The following is a 20,894-nucleotide window of genomic DNA, read 5'->3' as shown; positions in this document are numbered from 1 at the left end:
CCGGTCGCTAGCAAATTCGCATGAACTTTGAGGCCTGAAACTTCGAATCTAGCAGGCCCTCAGAACCCTGGGGGTCTGGGGACGCTGTTGACAGGAGTCGTCTAGGCCTGGGGACGTGTCCGCAGGTCTCAAATTGGCGGCCACTACTGAGAATTAAAGATTGGAGCTCTGACTGTTTTAAAGTCGCCCGGGGCAAATTCCCATTAGGTGTCCTAAGTTCGGCGGCGGCTCCCTGGCTGTGGGTCGGTGCGGTGGGTGCCTGGGGCTCTGGGAGACCCTGCCCGATGCCAGCTGTCCCAGCGCCTCAGTGGTGCGGGTTTTGGGGTCGCGGCGGCTAACTGGAAGGTGCTCGAGGCGCGGGGTGCGCGGTCGCTTTAAGACGGCTGTGGGGCGGGGACGGAGGCGGCGGCCGGGCTGGCTGGCGTGGGGCCGTCAGTCGGCGGCGCGGGGCCCGGCGGGTGCGGGCGCGGCGCTCCCTCCTCCCGGTGCGAGCGAGGAGGCGGCGGCCGAGGACCGGAGCCCAGCCCGGGCCGGAGCGCGCGTGAGCGGCCGGGCAGCCCAGTGGGGAGGAGGGCGGCGGGCGCTTTGTTCCGGGGCTGGAGGTGTGGCCGGCGGTGTGGCCCGCTCCGCGCTCGCTCGCCCTGCTGCGCTGCACCCGGGCGCCCGACGCTGGCTGTGCGTGGCCTCTGCTCCCACCAGCCGCCCCAGCGTAACGGTGTGCGGTGAAGTCGCTCGCCACCGACCTCAGTGGGCAGGGCCTGGCCACCGCTCAAACAGACTCCTTTGACTGTAGTCACCCCGGGGTTCCTCCGCTGCCCGGGTAAGGACTCAGCGGGGAGGTGGGCGGCAGGGTGGCGGGGCTCTCCTGGCTTAAAATGGCGTTAACCGGGTTAGGGATCTGCCGAGGGGTGGCACATTCATGCGGATAATGAAAAGCAGCTTGCTTCAAAAACAACTCTTTACTACGCCCCGAGTTAGGATGGCTGGGGCTCCGGTCACAACTGGGGCCTGCGCTCACACACTTAAGTGACGCGGGCCCGGTGCCCCACCATGTGTCAGGCTTAATGCCAACTCCTTTCCCACCCGGAGGGCAGGAGCATGAACTGAGCGACAGCCCAGTGCGGTCAGTGGGAGAACTCAAGAGACCCTATTCAAGGGTAGGAGGTCCCGAAGACTCTGAAGAAGAGCAGATATGAGCATCTGCGTGGGCTCTTGACATCCAGTTGGAAACTCCCGCAGAGATGAGCTGGCCTGGGGTTTGGGGCAAAGTGCAGTCTGGAGAGGGGACAAAGACAGCTTCACCTGGGCTCTGACCTGAGCGTTGGAACAGCTCCTGGTGGTGGGGAACCTCCTTGGGCTTGTTACAATGGTGTTTGCTCCTCTGGACCAAATTTGAGAGTAGACTGATGAGGCTCAGGACTGTGGCCTCTAGAGGTCTGCCTGGATGAGGGCTTTTGTAAGCAGAGAACACTTAAAAGCAAAGCTTGCCAAGACTGGGCACTTTTGGGGATTTACCCATTGTCAGTCAGGGCGCCGGCAGAAAGATGTTATTGTGGTGGTATCCAGAAAGGGGGAAATGGACAGACACCCTACCCAGGACGGTGTGGAAATGTGTACTTTTGACCCTGTGTCTGTTCTGGCCTGTTGTGAGTGGGGCTCTATGGTGCCTGGTTTGAAGGCTAGTGCAGCCGCGGTTGTGCATTTATAGTGCAGCAGTCCTCGAATCATGCAGTCGTGGGTTGAAGTGTGAGGTGGCGGCTATGGATATTAATAACTGACACATGTCAGGGCTTAGCTATGAACAAAGCGCTTTCACTGAAGCAGTTCTTAGAGTTTCTCCTGCCCCCCTTTCCCAGAGAAGAAATTTGAGCTGCTAACATTCCGTAAATCTTCTAATTTCCTGTAAATTGCATGTCCCTGCTGACTGGGGCTGAAAATGTTTCAGGCCATGGTGTTTACTCATGGGTCTGCTCACACTACCCAGCGGGCAGTTAGCATCTCCTCTGTCTGTGGTTTATGGCATGGTTGGGCCTTTCTCTCCTGGGGTGGGAGGTGTGGGCTCTGTGGCAGTGGGGTTTCAAGGTCAGTCTCTTTGTAGTGGGAGGTTAAGCAAGTTCCATGCGCTGATGCTCAGATGTGACCTTGGCTTTTTCTTATGAAGAGGAAAGGCCCTCTGGGGCTGCAGGTGACTGACTACCTTCTAGAGCTGTCAGCCTTGCTTCTGCATAAGGCCATTTCCATAGCCCCGACTGTCCTGGAACTCTCTCTGTGGACCAGGCTGGCTGGCACTCACTGAGATCTACCTTCCTCTGCCTCTTGAGTGCTGGGATTAATGTCACACACCACTACACTTGGCTGCACTTAGAAGATTTGTGTGTGTGTGTGTGTGTGTGTGTGTGTGTGTGTGTGTGTGACAAATGTAACTTTTACTAGTTTCAGGCACAGATATTTCACACTCTTTGGTAAAGTGACAGATCCACACCCTCCCCCAGGTTGGTCCCTGATGCCGGTGATCCTCCGGAACTAGAGAGGACTCTAATGAATTGAGCTCTTTGAGTGACTAGTCCTAACATCATATGTTTACCAGCCGCTGGGGTCTACTGAGTTCACAGGAAATTGTGATCTCTATGCTATATTTGATACATGTTGTCATTGAAATCTTGTCTACTGATGAAATACCCTCAAACAGTGTGCCACCCTAAAAGGAACCTGAAAATTCACTGCTCCTACATATTGTGTTAGCACTGTACAAACAGTGCTAACTGGAAATTGGTCCTTGAGCAAAGCTGGAATGTGCTGGAGTGTCTAGAGAGTATGAATGCAGGCATGAGCCAGCTATGGGGTATCATCACCTTTATATGGAGATTGGAAAATCAAAGGAGCCAGATGTGAGCCCCTTGCAATTTGTAGCACCTGGCAGATGCTCTTCTACAGGTGCTGAGCAGAGCATTTTGTTGATAGACTCCGAAGCCTTACCTCATAGTTTTGTATGATGCCTCTGGGCCCTGTGGTCCAAAACCATAGGGATTCATTGGACTGCAAGTAACAAAACTCAAATAACAATAGACTAGACAAGGCTCGGTTCTCCCAAAGGCACCCTCAGCTCTTGTGAGATCTTGTCTACTTCCAGCAAGGTACTCTGTGGGACACATAACCTAGGAGGCTGAGGTTCTGGAGTTTTAGAGTCATGGTTTTCATGATCTTGAGACACCACTTTTTAAGATATGTGTATGAGAAATCAGAGAACGTTGGTGTGCAGAATTGAGCATGTGTGTTGGTTATTTCACTTGTCACTGTGACAAAATGTCTGACAAAAACAACTTATGGAAGGAATGGTTCATTTTGCCTCACAGTTTGAGAGTAGAGCGCCTCCTGACAGAGAGTGCTGATGAGAATGCTTCTCATTGGGATGGCAAGCATATGAGATGGCTGGTCACACTGCATCCATAGTCAGAGAGGAGGAGAGATGAATGCTGGCTTTCCTCTTGTTTCCTCCTTTTTTATTTAGTTCAGGGGCCCCAGCCCATTGAATGGCATCGGCTACAATCAGGGCAGGTATACCCTCCTGCATTAAACATGTCCTGAAACAACCTCACAGACATGCCCAGAAGTTAGTCTCTCATATGGTTCTAAATCTCATCATGTTAACAAGATTAGCAGTCATAGCATATGACAGGGATGGTTAGGAATCTCTGAAAGTGAGCCACAGATTGGCCCTCCTGATCTAATGCCCATTGCTTCAGCACTGGTTTTTGAAGACTGTTGTGTGACCCAGCTGGGTACTGTTCTCTAGAACAGCCTAAAAGGTCAGATCTGTGTCCTCAGCCTGTAGGAGGCTCTGAGAAAGGGAGTTATGTTGTTACTGCAAAGCCAAAGGCCAGGCTGAGCCCATTACTACCTGCTGTGCAACCCACAGTGGTCCTCTAGGTAGCATTCTTATTCCTTGAGAATGTCACCTCACCAGCCCTCCTTGACTTGCCTTCCACACCCCCACACTCCCCAGAGAACCTTTTCGGCTGGCCAGTGTGCTCCAAGATCATTTTCTCTCATGGAAGTCATGGGGCAACCTTGTGAATTTATCCTGTTACTGTCCTTTATATGCCTGGCAGCTCCATTAGACTGGCTTGAGGATAGCCAGATGGCCAAATGAAAATATGGGTCCTCCCCAGCTGCTAAGGTGACACATTGGATCTCAGAAGGGCTTATTCCCTGTCTGGAGAGGTTGGCATAAGGTGACCTCTCAATGGATGAAAGTTACAATTTATATTTGGGTTGTTCCATTAGTGAGATTTTGGAGACTGCAAGAATGAAATTGAAAAAAAAAAATGGAATTGATTCTGTAGCAAGGAGTGATGGGCTAAACTGGGCAGCTTAGGGAGCTCTAAGCTTATTCCTGTTCCTCTGACTGTCTAGAGGACTTGGGTGGGTCCTGTGCTGGGCAGGCCCAGGCTCTGTTGGTGGTTTCTCTGCAGGTTGTCATGGCAATTAGATGAAATACACAGATGAAATATGCTGATAGACTAGAGAGGGCCACAAGAATTAGAGCATAATCAGGGTTGTAGCCATCTCAAATAACCGAATCCTGACCCAGCAGGCCCCTCCAGAATATTTAATGTAGTCATGCCCAGCAGAACCATTTCTCCTAAGACGTGGTACAGACAAATCTCTCATTTGAATATTTGTTAGTATGATTTACTTAAAAGAATAAATAAGCAGGCATCATATCAGACTAGTTTCTTTTTTTTTAATGGAAAATTTTCTCAGGTTTATGCTTCAGAAAGAATTTAGAGCCAGGTGTGGTAAATACAAGCCAGTAATGATAGCACCCGAGGTAGAAGCAGGAAGATCGGATTAAAGTCACCCTAAGATACATAGCAAGTTTGGGGCCAGCTTTGGGCGACAAGAGACTGAAGAACAGTGAGATGGCCCAGTAGGTAATGGCACTTGTTGCCGAGCCTGTTGACCTGAGTTCCCCTGGGACCTACATGATAAAAGGATGGGACTCGATCCTGCAATTGTCCTCTGCCTCCTGTGTGCACATGCACACACCCATAAGCAAATGAGTAAACTAACAAACAAAATCAAAGTAAAAGGAAAAGAGAAAAATTTACTAGGAAATAAAGTACTTTTAGAAAGTGTATTTTGGAGGTAAAGATTAATAGCGGTTGATCAGTGGACAGACATGGCCTCAGTGGGAAGTTAACCCTGTGTAGAGGATAGGCAGCTTTCCCCAGAGGAGTCCTTCCCTCTGTGACAGCTTTGGCTTCAGCTGGACCCTTGAAGAGTGGCACTCATTGCCCCTCAGGTTAGTCTGTTCCATTGGGGATTTTCTCATCGTCTCAAAGTTCTTTCCTCACCCCTTACCCTGGCCGGCACACTCCAGTCATGTGTTTCGTAGAGTGGGCAGTTTTGCTTTCTTCAACTTCTCAGTGGCTTGGTTTAAAGACATCCTATCTGTATGGTCATCTATACATCCATCTGCCTATCCATCTGTCTGTCCATTCATCAACCCAACCTGCCCACCCATTTACCTGCCCATCTTCCCTCAGCAAACACCCATGGACTTGCCCTGTCCTGTACACTTTATATCTGCCATCCCTGAACTTCAGAATGGTTGCTGGGTGCTGCTAGCCTTTTGCGCTTGTGGATTCAGGAAGGCTAAGCAGGTCTCCGTCATCATGAGCTTAGAGATGCTGTGCCAGGGAGGAGTCTGAGCAGTTCTATTTCAAGCATATGCGACTTCTGCTGCATCTGCTGGTCCCAGAACTGGAGGACCAAACAACCCAGTCCCCTCTCTGCTGGTGCTGTGAGCTCTGGTTTCCAGGTATGAGACCTCTGTCTGCCCTCATACCCAGGTGACCCACTAGGGATGCCTATAAAAGCTCCATCCTCTTCCTGTGACCACACTGGGAAGTAAGGTGTTGTGCACTGTTGGGCTTTGACCTTTCTCAAAGGTCTTTTTTCAAACCTGTCCATCTGTTCATCATCTGCCTTCACAAACATCTGCCTTGATCACTGGGTTTCAGAGCAAAATTTAGTTCTAACCCAGATGTAATTTAAATGGAGACTAGAAGTGGTGGTTTGGAAAAGAGAAAAGCTATGGCTCTCTTTTTAGAATCTGGTGATTTGTGACGTTCATCTTAAACACTCACTGAAAAAAGTCCATAGTATATTCTGAACTGTAGGAGTAAGCTGGGCACAGTGGTGCATGCTTGTAATCCTGTTATTTGGGAGGTTGTGGCAGGAGGTTCAGGGATTCAAGCTCATCCCAGCTATATTTTAAGGCCAGCCTGAGAGACATGAGACCCTGTCTCAAAAGAAAAGTATAAGGTCGGGTATAGTGGCTCACAATGTTAATCCCAGCCCTTGGGATACAAAGGCAGGTGGATCTCTGTGAATTCAAAGCCAGCATGGTCTACATAGTGAGTTCTAGGACAGCCAGGGCTCTGTACAGAGACCCAGTCTCAAAAAACAAAAACCAAACTAACCAAAGTACAGGACTAGCTTTAAGGAAGCCAACCAAGTAGAATGGAAGCACTTTCTGATCCCCAATTCTTCATGTTCCTGTTTTTCTTTTAGAACGAGCCCCAGGTGCCTCGTAGGGGATTCTGTTCTCTGCCAGGCAGGGATAACCAGCTCTTCAGCTGCAGAGGGTGGAAGCACCTGGTGACTTACTGGAGGCAGCCTCTTCTTTACACCCACAGGCTGAGTCCTGATAGCATTCAGCTTGGGCTTGAGTAAGAACAGCAGAGAACTACTTCATAAAGCTGTGGTAGAGATGCAGAAGGTTCTGGAAGGCCTTCCTTACTGGCAGATTTTTTTCCAATGTGTCACTAGTAGGGGCTGAGATTCGAACTAGTTTTGTAATACGCCACAGGGACCTGGGGTGGTCCTCAAATCCTCATGAACTGGTGAGGATGAAGCTCCTGTTTTTTGAGTTGCCCGCAAGAGGTCATACTTCTGGAGCCTACTCCAGATGATGGAGATACTACAAAAGTCACCAAGACTAGGAGTGGAGACCTCAGAAGGACCTAGGGTTTGTCTTACTGTCCAAGTGGCACCACTGACAGTAGCCACATATACTATAGAACTAAGTTCTATTTGATTATACAGAAATGTATGGATGTGTTGTCTACAGACCCAATTTCTAAAGAAAAGTTTGGGTTTACAAGAACCTACGCCATGGACTGGAGAGATGGCTTAGAGGTTAAGAGTACTGACTGCTCTTCCAGAGGTCCTGAGTTCAATTCTCAGCAACCACATGATGGCTCACAACCATCCGTTATGAGATCTGGTGCCCTCTTCTGGTGTGCAGAGATACATGGAAGCAGAATGTTATATACGTAATAAATAAATAAATCTTTAAAAAAAAAAAAGAACCTATGCCACATATTGTGTGTTGGGTTGCCCACAGTATATACTAAGCACTGAGATTAAAATTATTTGTAGTCAAGTGACGATGTGTGTGAATTGGTGGAATCACCAGTAATGAGGAGGGGACTTGGGGGGACCAAGTAACTCTTTAAGAATTGATCATTAGGGGAAACTTTGGGGCAGGCTCCTGCCTCCCAAAAGTGTTACATTAATTTCAAAAGATGGATTAATTTCAAGGTATTTACTATCTTTCTTCTTTTTATCATTTAGAATTTCAACACACTTTCTGGGAAATTCCCCCCTTTTTAGATAATCACAAATCCACCTCTTCATGCTTGAATTAACACCAGTGGAAACTGAAGCTCCAATAGAGAGATCAGAGCAATGCATCTTTCTCAGTCAGGGCCATCCTCTTAGGAATTGTGCCCAAATCCAAAATAGCCCCTTGCCGTGTGCTCTTGCAAAATCTGCTTTATCGGAGAAGAGGGAAGAAGGGTGGAGACACTGTCCCAGTGCCTTGGGGACATATATTTTCTTTTTAAAGCGTTGTATAAGATACGTCTCCTCAGCCATCCTTCCACACCCACATTCTTCAGGTTGAGATTCTTGGCAGAGGGTGGGAAGGTCTCCCACTACACACACCAAGCCCTTTTCCCGCTGAGGAAATCAGGGTCTACAAAGGTCAGGTGCCCTGTTGGCATTTAAGGCCGTCTGGCTTCCCAGCCTCCTGTCCACTCCACTCAGTGACCTAAGCTCCACCCACCCTCCGTGGATTGTGGCCTGAGTCCACTTATCTGGGACTGGGTGGGTGTTTCCTGCATGTTTAAGATTTTATGGAGGAAATAAAAATAAAGGAACAAAGCCTTTGTTTTATTTCTGGACTCCAACTGGGGATGGCTGGAAGGATGGAAAGGGGTGCAGGAACTGGTCACTTGGCACCTTAACAAAATAACCATTCTCATAGAGAAAGAAGTTCACAGGGACGGTCTATTTAGGGTTGGTGAATAGGAAAGATGGGCAGAGGGCTTGGAGAGAGCTGTGCGTGGGTGGGATGGAATAGGACAGGGTGGAGTGGCATTGCGCTAGACAGGGTCTCCAACAGTGCCAGGCAGGGGTCTGGGGCCACCCAACTCGGCTTCCGAGCAGGCATCCTACCCTTAGGGACTCTCTGGTTTGTCTTTCTTGGAAGAAGTCCCTGCTGTAGTTTCTGCCACTCTCTGTTGTCTGTGTGAGCTTAAGTGAGTCCCCTATTTCTGTGTCCCCTATTTCTCCCTTCCAAACATAATAGAAGAGCTGCCCCAGCCCCCTCTGTCTGCCTTTCCCCTCTGGGTCAGGCCTCCATTCCACACGTGTGGGGAGATAGGTATCCAGTATTTCTCAGTTCTTCCCGGAGGATTTTCTCCTTACCGAAATTCTTCAAAGGTACCGTGTTTTTGTTTTTGTTGTTTTTTTTTTAAGTTGCTTGGGGCTGGAGAGATGGCTCAATGGTTAAGAGCACCAGCTGGTCTTCAGAAGACCCGAGTTCAATTCCCAGCACCCACATGTGAGGATATGACTACAGTAGGCTTGGCTTATTTACTCCCTAAGCCCTAACCGACCCACTACTGTGTTATACAACAGGCTTTCACCAAGGGTTTAAGAGAAAGGGGATTGCCCATGGCTCAGAAAAGCCACAGGTAAAGTTGAGTGACATTCATCTTCTTCTTGCTTGGTCATTCCCTTGGAGAATTTCTCCAGTGGTTGTCTGTCTCTCTCAAACCTAACTTACTACAGCTTCCCAGGGACCAGTTTTCCTGGACACTTTCGGGATCCCAGAGCTAACAACTCCACACTTCTGTCTCTTGATTGCAGAGCAGTGATGGCAGTCTCTTCTAGACTAAGCCTGAGCCAAACCCTTTAAATCCAAAAAGGGCCATTAGAGCACTCCTCTGAGCAGAATTCAGTATGCTAGACGAGAACACGGGTGCCATAGGGTGGTTACTGCCTCCATTAAGGCTAGTGTAACGTCTGAAGTCAGGCTGCCTCTCCTGTGACCAAACCAGGAGGGAGCAGAAATGATAGATGGTCACTGAGCTCCGCAGGGATGTGCCTTGACCATCGAGTGGGGAAGTCACACTACATCATATACAACTGAGCATTAAGTACCAGCCTGTGAAATATGGTCAAGGTAGATCGCAGGGTGCTCTGGGAGGATATAACTGGAATCTCACCAAGTCCAAGTCACGTTAGGAGTCAGGGCAGTATATCATGGCGCTTAGGATGTGGTCGGGGTTTAATGAACAGCTGTTATAATGATACACCCTGGCCACAGGCCTCAGCCTGGTTCTTCTTCCAGCTGGTTGCTGCTGTCTGTCACTCACCAACAATAGTTTTGCACAGTTGTTAATTTGCTGGTGATTATGCAGCTAGCAGAGGGGCAAGATTGGTATATATATATTTTTTTTCCATGACAAGCTCTTATGTATCCCTGGCTGCCTTCAGACTTGCTATGTAGTCAAGAATGACCATGAATTTGGATCTTTCTGTCTCTGATTTCCAGGTTTTGGGACTTTGGATGTAAGCTGCTTTGTGTGGTCTGTGGAGTGCTGAAGACCAAACCCAGGACTTCATGAATGCTAGGCAAACCTCTACCAACCGAACTGCAACTCTAGCCCCTAGATGAATGATTTTGAATGGAAGTGCTATATGGAAAGCAGAGGGATCTAAGTGTGGTGGCACATACTTTGAATCTCAGCACTTGGGAGGCAGAGGCAGGTGGATCTCTGGGACTTTGAAGCCAGCCTGGTCTACATAGTGAGTCTACAGAACAGCCAAGGCTACATATTGAGACATTGCCTAAAACAAAAACAACAACAACAACAACAAGACAAAACAAAACAACAACAACAAAAAAACCAATAAAGGAGGGAAGGACATAAGCAAGCAAGCAGAGGGTGGGCCAGTGGCCACCCAGTCAGTGCTGACCTTTGGTTGAGCCTTGCCCTTGGGTCTAGAGAAGTCTGTCTGTTCTTCCTCTCTCTTCCAAGTAAGATCTGTTTGGTTAGGAAGGCAGAGGAAAACAGAGAAAACCATAGAGCTCAGAAGGTGAGATGTAGCAAGTGGCCCCTGCTTTTTCAGCTAGAAAGCTTAAAATCCTGAGTTTGGAAAAGTTGCTGAGAAAGCACCCTGCCCTGCCTTGAGCCTTGGTTGGATGCTCAGAGCCAGGCAGCTGGTCCTCCTCCCTGTGCCAGTCCACAGGCCTTCACACAGGAAAATCCCATCAGCCCGTTCATTGCCATGCCCAGCTCGTTTCCAGGAAGTTTCCCTTTATTTGGCTCATGCATCTGGTTACTCTTTGAAAATGGAAATTAGCTTGCCTCACCCTACCCCTGGGAAGAGCCTAGTCCCCATTTCTTTCTTTTTTGGTCAAGCATAAAACACGTTCACATTCTTTGATAATGGCGTTTAATGTTTTGAAAATAAATGAGGAAAACAAAATCCTATTTGAATGTGCCTTTTGCCCTCCACCTCCCTGGGTCTGAGCCACTCCTGAGGCAGGCTGTGTGCCCTCTCTGTGGAGAACACTCCACTGGAAATTTCCCTTCAGGCTGAGGAACCCCTGTCGCTGCATGGGGTTAGTTCCACTGCTTTCATCTTTTGGCGCTTTGCAGCTGATCCAGGCCAGGCTAGCGGTGAAAAGAGTCATCTGTCCCAGGCCACCACAACCCTAGGATTGTGTACATGCTGAAAAGAGCCAGGGAGGTAGCCATTGATCCAGGACAGAGCTATCATGAGGTATGGGGATCATTTGTTTGGCTTATACAATGAAAAACCTTTTAAACTGGTGGTAAGCATTCTAATTTATTTTTGTGTGCAGTGGTGTTTTACCTGCATGCATATCTGTGTGAGGGTGTCGGATCCCCTGGAACTGGAGTTCTAGACAGTTTTGAGCTGCCATGTGAATGCTGAGAATTGAACCTGGATCCTTTGGAAGAACAGCCAGTGCTCCTAACCACTGAGCTTTCTCTCCAGCCCCATTGGTCAGTATTTTAAACTCTGGAGTTCTCACACAAAACCCTAGACTTCTGGTTACTCTAAAATGGAAAGGTAGCTATTTGTTGGGAGGTGGAGGCAGGATAGCAAGTTCCAGGCCAGCCTAGGCCAGTGAGACCCCGTCTCAGAAATGGACCCAAACAAAACATCTGGCCTGCTTAGGTATCTGTGGCTACAGCTGCCAGCTGGGTCAGTTGAGGGTCTGCCTTCAGCCCCCTTCTCCATGCTAGCAGTAGACCCTGATAGAAAGGGTGGCATGGAGGGACATTCTCCTTAAAAGAGACAGTATGGCCATGTGGTCAAGTAAGAGCTTTGTGGTCAGACCTCAACTAGACATGTACCAAGCCACAGAACCCTGTTCTTAGACTGCCACTGGGAGTCTGCCTGAAATTCCATAGACTGAAACATAGGGCTCCATGGAGCTCAGAGAAAGAGGCCTCTCCGAGATTCAGTTCAGAAGGGCCTGCGAAGACAGAGGCAGCTCCTCAGAGTGTTGGAGTTCAGTTCGAAGGTCCTTACTGGAAGGCTGACTCTGGGCACCGGCACTCTGCAGCCTGGACACTATCCCTGCCCCTGAGGACATCCTGCTAGGCAGGCATTAGTGGGAGCAGAGATTGTACTGGGGAAGGAGTGATGAGCAGCTGAGGGAAAGCCCGGAAGGCCCTGTCTGTTCAGAAAGCAGAGATTCCCATGCACAATTTCCCAGGAGGGCCTTTGTGCTCAAGGGCAGCTAAAGAGTAACAGTGCTCAAGGATTGGGAGGACTGTGCTGGAGGAGGGAGCCCAAGCTGGGAGCAGACTGCAGCCACTGAGTGGGCAAGCCGCATGCAGCAGAGGTCCTGGACCTTGGTCTTGATTTTTGTGGTAAAAGGATGAAGTGAAGGAGGAAGAAAGCAAGAGAGTGTTAGCTTGGAGTGAGAAGGTGGGAAAGCCTCCCTGTGTGGTGCTAGCTCATCACCTCCTTTGGGACACCTGAGACCATCCGAGAACACAGGTATTTACATTACGACTCATAACAGTGGCAAATTTACAGTTACAAAGTAGCAACAGAAATGATTTTTATGGTTGGGGGTCAGCACAACACAAGGGACGCAGCATCAGGAAGGCTGAGAACGGATGTGCTAGCTGCATCTGTGTAGCCTGTGCACAGTTCAGTTGGATGGAGCTGGGGAGTAGCAGTGAGAGGAGCCGTAAGAGAATGCAGCTGAGCGAGAGCAGCGGAGGGGGGGGGGCAGGACTGTGGCCTGCTTGACTGTGGTGTGGAAAGCCCTCAGTGTGGGGAACCCTCCCTGGGAAGTGACCACTAGAGTGACCTTCCCAGTCACATGCAGATTCCTATGGTAGGCTGAAGAAATTCTGTCCCTTCGCTGCAGATGAGACTACCCCAGCACTGGGGAAATATTGTTTGATAACCCCACCCCCAGGGACTGAGAACAAGGATTTACAAAGCAAACCAACCACATCTGCCTCTCCTCTCAGCTGCCGCTGTAGCTGGAGCCCCACCCTCACAGAACCTGCACGGTTCCTCACCTCTCAGGACTGAGATCTTCCCATTCCTCCTGTCCTTGATGAGGTGCTGGGGACACAGTGAGAAGCAGAGCTGGGCTCCGGAGGCCAGGTGAGACCTATAGCCTAAAGGCCGCGTGGATCCTGAGATACGGAGGCCCCTGTCAACCCCTCAGCTCTAGGAAGTGAGACAAACTAGTACTCTTGCAACTTGGCCAGGGCTTGGGAGCAAAAATCTCAGCCTCTCCCTTCACTAACCTTTGGGCAAATGCCTCAGTATCTCTGACTCTGTCTCCCCTTTGATAAAATGGAGTAGCAGCCCTCCTTTGGTTTCTGCCACTGGACCTCACCTGGGTTACCTGTCTCTCTTTCTGTCCCTTTGGACTTTCTAATCTTCCCCTAGCCCTGCTGGTCTCCTCCAAGCTTCCTGTGTTTGGAGTTTGTATTGTTTGTATCTATCCAGCCTCACACACACTTGGCTGGGATTCGTCTACTGTGTAATCTCCCTGTGGCCATCACAATGAGTTGGAGGCCCTGTATCTCTGGGCAGCAATGCAGAGGGCCTAATTGCACGACTGTGTTGGCCTGCGGGTAGAGAGGATCTGTGGGCCTCTAGCATGTGCAGGCTCGCCAGAACCTCACCTGCCTAGCCCTGCAGCCCTGACCACTGGTTCCCTTATCATCGGATGTTTCTCAGGCAACCACTGTGTGCTGTTGCATCACACTGAGTGTAAAGGTGCAAAGATGAAGATCCCTGGTCTCTGACTCACCCTTACTCTCCTACCTCGTCATCCTCCACTCAGCCATCTCATAGTTTATGGCCCTCACTGTGCCCTTGGTTTCCTATCTCTGAGCATCACAGCTTTGTAGCTTCTGTTCCTCACCTGGGACATGCTTGTCCTTATTGTTTACCTGGCTAATACCTGGTGTGGTCTGAAAGACTCCATTCTGGCATTGCCTTTTACCAGGAAGACTTCCTCAGAGGGTCGTCCCCGCCCAACGTGGCTAAAATGCCCCTATTCCCAGAATCTTACTGTTGTGGAATATTTAAGATGTCTTACATTCATTTATGCTGTGGAATATTTGTTTAATGATGCAAAGATGTGTTGCATTCTTTTATGTTGCATTGTTTATGTTGTTTAATTCTGTGAATCTGTATTACTTTGCCTATTGAAAACACCTGATGATCTAATAAAGAGCTGAATGGACAATAAATAGCAAGGCAGGAGAAAGGATAGGTGGGGCTGGCATGCAGCGAGAAGAAAGAGAGGAGCAAGAAAAAAGGAGGAGAGGAGGATTCGAGGGGCCAGCCACCCAGCCAGATATGGAATAAGAAGAAAAGATATGCAGAAATAGAGAAAGGTAGAAGCCCAGAGGCAAACAGTAGATGAGATAATTTAAATTAAGAAAAGCTGGCTAGAAATAAGTAAAGCTAAGGCAGGGCATTTATAAATAAGAGTAAGTCTCCATGTGATTATTTGAGAGCTGGGTAAGGGGCCAGCTCCAGGCCCAGCCAGAAGCAGCTCTGAATGTGGATGGGCTGGGGGCAGGGCCCATATGAGAGTTATACAAAAAGAGGATTCAGGGCTGTCTAGTTTCTCCCATTTCTTTCTGGTCCACAAGGTATCTGCTGAGACTGGATCTGTGCAGCAGGCTTTGTCCCAGAAGGGAGTTGGGAAGTGTGTGTGTGTGTGTGTGTGTGTGTGTGTGTGTGTGTCTATCCATAGGTACTTGCATTTGCCCTGCCCTGGCCTGCCTTGCTGTCTGCTTGTGGGGCCAGTGATTTGGCCCTGGTAGTGTCTGACCCTGACACAACCTCCCTAGCTCACTGCTGTGCCCTCTCTGCCCTGGCCTGACTTTGCACACATATGTCCATCCTCCTGCCAGCCATAGGATACCCAGAGTGGTGAGGTGGAGGTGGCTCTGGGGGCACATTACTCCTCTCTAGCTGGGAGACCTTGGGGGAGTAATTTTAACTTCTCTGTGTCTCAGAGAGATTACATTTTCTTATTTATTTGTTTAGCTCATGTGTTTGTATGTGTACACATGCCATCATGTATGTGTGTACACACCATCCAGTGTGCATGGAGGGCAGAGGACAACTTGTGAAAGTCAGTTCTCTCTTTTTTACCATGTAGGTCTCAGGGTCTTCTTGGCAGTGCATCTTTTACCCACTGAGCCATCTCATTGGCTCTATGTTTCTGGAGCTGTAAAAGTGGGTTTATCAAATCAGTACTTAAGAATTAAATGAGTTGTTTGAATGGCAGATTCTCCCAACAGTTTTGACACATTCTTTGTGTTAAGTGTTGGCTGTTGACACAATCATTGCTCTGACTGTAGGTTCCTGCACACTGCTTGGAGACTCAGTGCTAAATGGCAGCTGTGTGCCCAGGCCCTGTCCAGAAGGCACCTTATAGTTGTGAGTTGGTCCCAAGTGTTAATGGTTATGATAGAAGAAACCTAAGGTACAGGGTGAACAAGGCACCAGGGCTCTCTCCTTGCTTGCTTCCAGTGTTATCCTTCTGGTTCTCTTGATGGTGGAAGATATTGGCAGAAAAGAGGAGCTATTGAGTTAACAGAAGACAATGATAGAGTCATCCAAAGATGACCAAGCAAAATGCCCCCAAAGACCCTGGGCCCTTCCCAAGCAAAAGGATAACCACTTCATGAGGTGCTTAGCAAGGACAAGAAGGGCAATGAGTTAGATCTGGGGTGCCAAATACATTTTCTACCTATGCCAATCACCTTGTTTCTGCCTTTCAGGAAAACTAGGTAGGAAGAAATCTAGGAGGAAGAAAGGGACCCACCATCAGTCATTGGCATCTGCCATGGCTCAGGGAAGGAGCAGTCCTCAGCCACACATTTGTCATATGGACTTGGGCTTTAAGTCCTATGTGGGGAGCCCTTACATACATAGCTGGATGGTGGTTAAATGCTAGGGATAGAGGGAGCTGGGTGCAGAGGTGGCTGCTTAGAGGTGATGAGTGGTCCAGGGACAGTGCTGGCACAAAGGTCATACAAAAGAAAAGGGGAAAGAGTTAGGGGTGCTGCCAAGTGCCCCAGACTCCTGGTGGGTCCTTCATTACTTACAGCCTGTAGGTCAGCAGCTGGGGGAAGCATCCCATTTCTGGGAATTGTGCAGAAGGGAAGGGCAGCTCCTGGAATGCACAGCCATTTCCTCTATATGGGTTGGGTCGCTCCCCCCAATGCGCCCTCATCCCCCAGTGCAGGGCACACCCAGACATCACAGAGATGAGATTAGCTTCCCAGGACTGATTCAGCTCCATGTGAATGCACTCTCAGAAGAGAATGCCATTAATAATGAACGCAGCCTCCTCTCCCAGACTGCTTTACTTAGAAAACTCCAGCCCAACTGCTGGGCTCAGGAGGCATTTTTAAAATAATCAGTATCAAACCAGAGAGGCAAAAGAATGGTGAGTACCAGATCTTCACTGAAATCGGCAGCATCGTTGGGGCACTTGTACCCTTGCTCTGGCCTCTTAATGATCTGTAGCCTTGTTTTTAGTGTCAGAGAAGCTGCCACAGGATGGACAATGCCCAGAGTAGAGAATCTCAATAGCAGCTGAAGTTGTGTGGTGCTGCAAATGAATTCAAGGTCAGTTAACCAAACAATCAGAGGCTACATGGCACAATCTATGGCATCTGTTCACTCACAGCCAAGATCCACTAAGGAATGGCAGTTGTTACCACTCTGTGCACCATAGGTTTAACCAGGACTATATGACATTGCTTTGAAAGTAGAACTAGGTGAGGTCAGTGGGTGACCAGGGACCTCCTTGGACCCCTTGACAGCATCTGCCACCAGCACCATTTCTTTAGCATGCATAGGTCTCTTGGAATAGTGGGTAGTGGGTTGGGGCTATGCTCTGTGGGACTTCTAGAACCTGGGAAGAAGGAAGCAGACTGATGTCAGGGTGAGCATCCTCCCTCAGCCCTGTGTGGGCTGAGCTTCCTCCCTCACCCCTGTGAAGGCTGAGCATCTTCTCTCACCCCTGTGTGGGGTGCCCTCAGTCCGGCCCATGCATGGACAAGGAATTGAACTAAGTCACTGGAAGCTAGTAGGTTGGAAGAGGAAGCAAGCCCAGTTAATTCCCCTGTCACACACATGTGCCTTTGCTTAGGTACCTTCCACATTATTTCCACTGGGTCCTTGTTCTCCTGTTGTTGTTTTTAACTGGGGAAACAGAGGGTCCAAGAGATTAAGAAGCCTCATCTTGGGACATTATTGTCTGCCTGGCTGCAGAGTCAAGACTGCTACTGATCCCCGTAGGCTGCAATACTGACAGCTACTGAGCTTTGTTTGGTCTTCTTGTCCCTGGTTTTTCTGAGATGTAGTCACCACACTTATTTATTTACTTTAATTTTATGTGCCTGAGTGTTTTGCCTGCATTGTTGTCTGCACACCATGTATGCACTAGGAAGACAAAAGAGGATATCAGATCTCCTGGAACTGGAGTTACAGATGGTTGCAAACCACCATGTAGGTGCTAGAAATTGAACCCTGGTCCTCTGGAAGAACCGCCAGTGCTGACCCATCTCTACAGCCCACCATACTTTGAAACTTACTGAATGGCAAGATTATGCTAGACCCACCACCCAAACAAACACCTGCTTCTCACGGGTGTGAGCTGGCCTCTAGTGGAAGAAGCGACATTGGTGGGCAAAGGGGGTAGAAGGGCTAAGTGGGGCAGGATGGAATGGCTAGCGAATGCACAGACCCCTGTAGCCCTGTGAGGGGATGGGAAGGTGTGGCTGTCATCCCCATGGAGCTTCTGATCTGCTTGGGGAGGTGGTTCTGGAATTCAGGAAATAATTTCATGTTAAGATGGTGTTATGGAAAGAGACGGGTAGAGGGGGCAAAAAAAAAAAAAAAAGACAACCAAAGAGAAAGCTTACTTTCCAATTTAATGATGCTTGAGGGTTCTTATATAAAACCATTTTTAAAAGCAACATTGCCTTTTAGGAGGAAGTTTCCAGTGCGAGTATTGGTTTAGGCTGCTGATGCAGCCTGTGGGCTGGGCGGGGTTCTGGGAGCAGTGGTTACCATGGGAACTAACTCAGCTGCCTCCACTGCCAAATGGCTGCTGTTCCAAAAGTTGGTTCCTATGTGGAGGGAGCTGGAACCTCAGCGCCTTTCCCATGGAAACAATGCCCTAAATGATGGGCGGCATTCCCACACGGGCCTGCATCATCTGGCTGTAATGGAGATGAGGTGGCAGTGGATTTCAAACGAGGGAAGAGGCCATGGCTAGGAGTCACATGACTGAGACGGAGATGCTTTTTGCTTCTGGGAGCATAGTAAACAGGGGAGAGAGGAAATATCTGGGTGCCTTTTCTGAACTTGGCATATTTCGTGCTGTTTTATTTCATGCTTAGAACAGATTCCAAGGCCATGAAATGTGGCTTATACAACTGGTCAGTGGACAGAAACACAACAGAGGATGAATGGCAAAATGTGATGAGAAACCATGCCTATCTTAAGCTATGCCCTACCTTCAAGGGGCCACCTATGACCCCCAAAAGTGAAGAATAAACATTCGGCAATGACTTCGGCAATGACTTCTACTAGAAGAACAGAGCACTACAGATGTAATCAGTTTGCTCTATGGCTACATGGCAAGTTTTTTTGCTCCTGTGGTGACTGTTATCTTAGCCTTTGAGATTTAAGAATCTCTTTTCTTGCACCATACAAGGCCATCTTATTTTGTATAAGTGTGGCATGTACCCCCATCATCTTCATGACTCCATTTACAAAGACACTTGATCCATGTTTCTTCCTGGGTGGAAAAAACATGGCCCCCCAGGAGAAGACACAGCCAAAACCACTTCTGTGTTAGGGTCTCTCTGGATCCACTTTGTCATGGTAGCCCTCTCTTCCTTTTGGCTCACACTTATTCGAAAAGAGTCCCATCTGTGAGGGTCATCTGACCCCTTGGACACAGTCCCAATGCCTGGCTGAGAGGGGCTCCCTTAGTCCCGTGTTTACTGAGGCCAGCTCTGTGGTTGGCAGGTTGTGCAATTCTTTTGGGAATGCCAGTGCTTAAGCCCTGGAGCTTTCAGTCTCTTCTGTGCTAGGCTTTGTGAGGATAGAGGGGAACAAAGGCAGCCCATGCCCTTGGGTACATAACAAATGTGTAGAAGAGTCCAAGTGTGATGGTGGCTTCTGCATGGGGACCATGGGGCTCTAAGCACAAGATGGAGGCTGTGTCTCCCCTGTGAAGTGACTCTTGGGCCTGAGCTGACTAGAGTGTTCTGTGCCCCCTCTGCACACTGACATTCTGTGCACAGTGGGCATTTTATGACTGTGGGGCACACTGGGAGAGCAAAGGCTAGTTGGGGTGAGCGTAGAGTGTGGCTGGCACACAGGTGTGGCTGACTGATGCAGTTACTGGGGGCTCCTGGGGATAGGTTGTAATTAAATGCTGGGTGTAGGAGTTTAGACTTAACTCATCAGCCGAGGGTGGTATGAGAAGGATTCCTAGCCTGACACAGTGTGAGCCTCTTCCACTGAGTCCTAGGAAGAAGGAAAGACCAAGAGAAAGGGAACCCTGACCTGATGCAGTTCCCTGTGGCCTAGGAAGCCTCAATCCCTGAGGTCAGAGCACTCTAAAAAGGAGGGGGCCCTCAACTCACCACTTCCTGCCAGCTGCCTTAGCAACAGGGGCATGTTTATAGCCAGTCCCCAGGTGACTCTGCTGTGGGTGGTCTGAACTGTGACTCAGAGGGCAAGTTTGGGTCCTCTCTTGCTAGTGCGCGTCTCACCTTGTGTTCTTTTGAGGAACACAATCCACAGAAATGGTTTATTTCCTCACCCATTCCCATCTGCTGCTGCTGCTCACTTGCTCCTATGGCTTCCAGTGGAGAATGGAAAAGTGTCTCTTTCACTAGCAACCACCTGAGCTCATTGTCACCAGTGTCATTGTCCACTGGGGAGAGGACAGTAGTCGTTCGTTAACAGGGGGCAGTGGCACCAGCTCCACTGACATGAGAGGCACAGAAGAGGATGTTTGTCCCGCCTGCCTGCCCTTGTTGCTATGGTCCTGTGGTCTGTGGTCCACTCTCCTGTGGCCCTGTATTCTGCAGCTCAGCCAACCGAAGCTGTAGGTCATGCCATTGTTGATTCTGGGGCTGCAGCCACATCCAGCTCCACCCCAAAGAGCTTAAATGAAAGTGGAAAGAACATTTTCAGGTACCCTGAACATTTTATTTTGTGAGGGACATTTTAACACTGTCAGATTGTTACACTATGCAAATCTATTACAGGCATGCCTTGGCATGGGATTGGAGCCTTGGTTTCAAGACCCCTGACAGATATCCAAATCTGTAGATCCTCAAGTCCCTTACATGAAATGTCATAGCACCTCCCCATACACTTTTAATCGCCTCTGCATTATACATGCCCAATACAGTAGATATGCTGCATAAATAGTGACAGCCTGAAGATGACCTTGAACTTCTGATCTTCCTGCCTCTACATCCCCAGTACTGGAATTACAGGCATTCGTCACTACATCCAGTTTACGGGTGCTGGAGGTTTAGTGCATACTGAGCAAGCACTCTACCAACCAAGCTACAGAGCCAGCCCCAAATAATTGTTTCACATGCAGAAATGTTTTTATCAATATAGCATATACAAACTATAAAAGAACGTATGCTTTAATATGTGCATTGTGATACAGGGGTGGAAATTCAACATCCAGGGCTGAGAGAAGGCTGGGAGAAGAGTGCAGCAGGTTATATTCCCAGTGCAGCAGTCCTCCTCGCTGAGATCAGCATCTGGCCATGCAGTCTCGAGCACTGGAGGGGAAGAGCCTTTCCCCTTCCAGACAGGTGTCATCAGAAGCCGCAGGGGAGCTTTAGGTTTCCCACTGATCTTTTTCACCGTGAAAGTTAGTTGGTTTTGTTTGAGGGACTGTCGGTCTTCTCCGGCTTTTCTCTAGTACTGTTGACAGTCCCCAGCGC

General features: G+C 49.0%; 1 protein-coding gene across 3 annotated transcripts in view; it reads left to right on the top strand.

The window, feature by feature from the left end:
* Positions 1 to 437: 437 nt before the first annotated feature.
* Mras (muscle RAS oncogene homolog) overlaps positions 438 to 20,894 on the top strand; it is a 43,907-nt gene continuing 23,450 nt past the window's right edge. For 2 of the 3 annotated variants that reach the window (XM_027414266.2, XM_027414270.2), the window contains exon 1: positions 438 to 820. The gene's annotated coding sequence lies outside the window, so the exon portion shown is untranslated. Of the gene's footprint in view, positions 821 to 11,295; positions 12,400 to 12,884; positions 13,024 to 20,894 lie in introns of those variants that run through there. The other variant, XM_027414268.2, reaches the window with a different exon arrangement.

This window comes from Cricetulus griseus, chromosome 4 (genome assembly GCF_003668045.3).
Source record: "Cricetulus griseus strain 17A/GY chromosome 4, alternate assembly CriGri-PICRH-1.0, whole genome shotgun sequence".
Taxonomy (NCBI): Eukaryota; Metazoa; Chordata; class Mammalia; order Rodentia; family Cricetidae; genus Cricetulus; species Cricetulus griseus.
Note: the sequence above shows the minus strand (reverse complement) of the source record. Positions and strands in the feature narration are given on the sequence as shown.